General features: G+C 45.7%; 1 pseudogene; it reads right to left on the bottom strand.

Moving 5' to 3' along the window:
• Positions 1 to 573: 573 nt before the first annotated feature.
• LOC127559632 (forkhead box protein M1-like) lies at positions 574 to 2,849 on the bottom strand (annotated as a pseudogene).
• Positions 2,850 to 4,494: the final 1,645 nt, after the last annotated feature.

The raw sequence follows: 4,494 nt of genomic DNA, 5'->3' as shown, positions 1-4,494 counted from the left end.
TGGGTTAAGAAACTTTGAGAAGTGCATTCCTGACCCAGAAAAACCCATAAGTCATGAACACAAAGCTCCTATCTCTCAGAGGAGACCAAAAGCAAGCCATGGAAACAAACAAAACCCCTCATCACCCTACCCACCCACTGGCAACCCCCATGATACTGATCTAAGGAAATGAAGTTATGTTAATAATTAGAGGATAATTTGGAGAATATACACTATTTACAATGACCACCTGGCCTCAAAGGACCACTGAGAGGAGAGAAGAGAGAGGAGGGAAGAAGCTTCTGGGCACAAACAGGGCTGAGAGCTCCTCCCCCAGAAGTGCCTGGTAAGGAGGGCAGGTGAGCCAGAGTGCTTTGGGGGAAGCTCTGGGACAGGCAATGGACAGCCATCAGGAGGCCAGCTGGATCAGGAGACAGCTAGAACATGACTGGCTACCTTGCCCTAACTGGGAGAAGCAGACAGGTTCACCAGCTGTTGGCAGTCCTGCTGCCATCACACAGAGTATGGGAAGTGGTCCAACCATTAGACCACCCAGCTATTTGCCAAACCTGAACTAGTGGGGAATGCTGGGCTCTACCGTAATTCAGGGATAAACTGAGACCAACTAATATTGTCAGGGCCCAGGGGATCCTCCTCTAAGCTAGGAAAACTTATGTCCAACAGGATCTTGCTGAGGCTATCATTCATTGTGTCCAGAACCAGGCCTTCCATCAGTGAACGGTTGGCAGAAAGGCTGGAAAGGTGCATCTCAGGGGAGCCCGTCTTGGGGACTTCAGAATCTGAGGCAGGAGAGCTGTTAAAAGGGTCAGAGACCAGGTCAAGTGACTCTGGATTAAGGAGCTCATGGGGGTGACTCAAAGAGAGGAACATTTTTCAGTGGGATAGTGCTGAGATCCAGCAGACCCATGGAATCTGGCAGCAGAGTGAAAGATCCCTGGGGAGTGCACACTGGGCTGAAGTCGAGCCCTGCCTCCTTGTTTGGGGGTGTCAGCCTCCATGAATCTGGGGTCATGGAGAGAACAGCTTTGCTGGGGGTGGACGAAATGGGTAGCTTGCATAATATCTCCTTGACTGGTGTTTTAAAGGGACCTTCTTCATCCTGAGAATGGCTGAGTTGGGAAGTGGGCTCTGACGCCTCTGGGAGGAAGGGAAGATCTGTGTTTTGTCTGGAAGGTCCGGGGATGTCTGGGAACAAGAGTTCTGGCTCTTCCAAACAAGGTGGGATAAGGTGCTGTTTCCTCCTTGATCAGCTCATCTCCCTCCTTTCCCTCCGCTTAATCATGAGCATGTCAGAGATGCCCCATGGTGGGGACTTGAGCCCCATGAAGGTCTTCTTAGGTCTGGAGGCAGAGAGAAGAGAAGGGTCCTGCCAAGGGTATGGTATTTCCTCCTTGACCACCAGAAAAGGTGAAGGCCACTCTTTTAAAGGGAGGCTCTCCACTTTGATGAGTCTTGTGAACTGGGATAGTTCTTTCATGGGCTGGAGATCTTCTTCTTTGACAGACTGAGCTTGAAACAAAGGAGACAACCCTTCCCCAGGTAGGATTCTTTCCTCTTTCAGTGATCCAGAAGTGGAAAAGGGAGAGAGTTCCTTCATCAGCTAGCAGCACCTTGGGGGCAATGCATACCCGCCTGCTATGACAGACAAGCTCTGAACTCATGAGAGAGGCAGCCAGGGGTAATGGCACCTTCACCGAAGGCTGCAGCACCAGGGATTGGTTCACTGGGAACTAGATATGAGTTGACCCTTGGGAGTAGTGGCTTCATCTTCCGTCGTGCACTCAAGGGGAGCTTGGCTTTGATACCCAGGTTTCTGCGGAGGTCAGGGATGGGCCGCTTCTGTTGTGATTCCAAGTGCTCAGACGATGGTGGAGACCCTGGGTCCAGTGGCTTAAACACCTGGTCCAGTGTCAAGTAACGATTGGTATCAGGGTGGATGGTCCAAAAGGAGACCTTGCCATTGGCAGATGTCTCCCGAACAAACATGTCATGTAGAGAAAGATTGTGGCGGATGGAATTCTTCCAGCCCGGTTTGGCGATGTGCTTAAAGCAGGGAAAGTGATCCTCAATCCAGGTATAGATGTCTTTCAAGGTCATGCATTTCTGCTCAGTGCTGTTGATGGCAAACTGGATCATGGCCATGTAGGAATAAGGTGGTCTTTCTGATATAGAATCCTGCCAGGAGGTTGATGCAGCTGGGGGTTCTTCCACCTTGACTTGACTTTGCTCCAGATGTCGATTTTCCTTCTCTTCTATCTCTTGTTTGATGCTGCATGAACCCAGTCCATCAGAACTCATTTTTCCCAACCACTGAATATTGGTCAGGCTATCATCGAGAAGGCACAGCTCTCCAATTCCCATCCCCTACTGGAATGAGCTCCTAGTGATCTGGGTAGAGTCACATCTCTAGTTGCAGGTTTCGGTCCCATGCTTTCAGCTACTACTTCTGCCCTCTTGGCTACTTCCTCTCCTTGGTTGGGAGGCTAGGATCCAGGAGGAGGGGCAGGCGCTCATCTGCTGCTGATGGGGATGAATTTGTTAGGCCCACTGCTGCCACTCTCTTTCCCTTTGGCAGTCAGGGCTGCAATGATGCTCTGGATGTCTGTGTAAGTGGGAACTGCCACCACTTGGGTGTTTGGCATGGTGGGATGGTTGATGATCTGGATGCCAGTTGGAAACTTCTGAAGATAAGGTTCTGCCACTTCCTTGGATGGCTGCACTTGGCTGGACTCCTGTTGAGCAGGAATGCCTTTGGGCTCCTCCTTGACTCCTTCACCTGGGGCATCACGGATAGGAAGAGGGAGTTTCCGTTTCTTGAGAATCAGGGGCCAACGGGGGCTAGTTTTCATCATGAATCTGTGCAACACTTCTCCATTGAAAACAAGAATAGAATCTTTACCTTCCAGAGCAGAGGCCGCTCCCCCACCCCTGTTGCCCCTGAGGTCCTCTCACCTCAGCAAGCCCTGCTGCCTCCACCACCGCCCCCAGGGCAGTCCTCCTGGGGCCCGGCCTCCAGGGGCGGGCCTCCCCTCAGCCTCAGCCCTCGGGGGCCGAGCCAAGGTCCAGGAGCAGGCCCCGGGCTGGGGGCCCGGTCGGCCAGGTCCCCAGCTGCAGGGGGGGGGGGGGAGAGGGGTGGGCAAGTTTTAACTTAATGTAATCAAAATTATCTATTTGTGATCAATAATGATCTCTCTAGTTCTTCTTTGGACACAGATTCCTTCCTCTTCCACAAGTCTAAGAGGTAAACTCTCCTATTTTCTTCTTATTTATTTATAATATCATTCTTTATGTCTAGATCATGAACCCATTTTGACCTTATCTTGGTATATGGTGTTAAGTGTGGGTCTATGCCTGTTTTCTGCCATAAGAGTTTCCAATTTTCCTAGCAGTTTTTGTCAAATAGTGAATTCTTATCTGAAAAGCTGGGGTTTTTTGGGTTTGTCAAACACTAGATTACTATAGTCATTGACTATTTTATTCTGTGAATCTAACCTATTCTACTGATTGACTACTCTATTTCTTAGCCAGTACCAAATGCTTTATAATAGCTTTATAAATGACCATTGCTTTACAATACATTTAGCTCTGGTACAGCTAGGTCATCTTCATTTGCATTTTTAAAAATTCATTTCCTTGAAATTCTTGACCTTTTGATTTTCCAGATGAACTTTATCATTTTTTCTAGAATTGCAAAATAATTTCTTGGGAGTTTGATTGATATAGCACTAAATAAACAGGTTAATTTAGGTAGTATTGTCATTTTTTATTATATTTGGTTGGCCTACCCAAGAGGACTTGTTATTTTTCCAATTCTTTAGATATGACTTTATTTGTGTAGAAAATGTTTTGTATTTATGTTCATAAAGTTCCTGATTTTGCCTTGGCAGATAGATTCCCAAATATTTTATATTGTCAACAGTTATTTTAAATGGAATTTCTCTTTATATTTTTTGCTGCTGGACTTTGTTGATAATATATTCAAATGCTGATGATTTATATGGATTTATTTTGTATCCTGTAACTTTGCTAAAGGTATGAATTGTTTCTAGTTGTTTTTTAGTTTATTCTCTAAGTATACCATCAGATCATCTGTAAAGAGTGATAATTTAGTTTCCTCATTACTTACTCTAATTACTTTAATCTCTTTTTCTTCCTTTATTGCCAAAGCTAACATTTCTAATACTATATTGAATAGTAATGGTGATAGTGGGCAGCCTTGTTTCACCTTAATCTTTTTGGGAATGGTTCCAGTTTGTCCTCATTATATGTGATACTTGCTAATGGTTGTAAATAAATGCTACTGATAATTTTAAGGAAAAATCACGTGGATTTTGTTAATTTGGTTATTGATATAGTCAATTATCTTAATAGGTTTCCTAATATTGAACCAGCCCTGCATTCCTGGTATAAGTTTCACTATGGTCGTGGTGTATTATCCTGGGGATAACTTTCTGTAATCTTTTTGCTAATATTTTTTGCATCAATATTCATTAT

Source organism: Antechinus flavipes, chromosome 4 (assembly GCF_016432865.1).
Source record: "Antechinus flavipes isolate AdamAnt ecotype Samford, QLD, Australia chromosome 4, AdamAnt_v2, whole genome shotgun sequence".
Classification (NCBI taxonomy): domain Eukaryota; kingdom Metazoa; phylum Chordata; class Mammalia; order Dasyuromorphia; family Dasyuridae; genus Antechinus; species Antechinus flavipes.
This window is presented reverse-complemented; position numbering and strand designations above follow the sequence as displayed.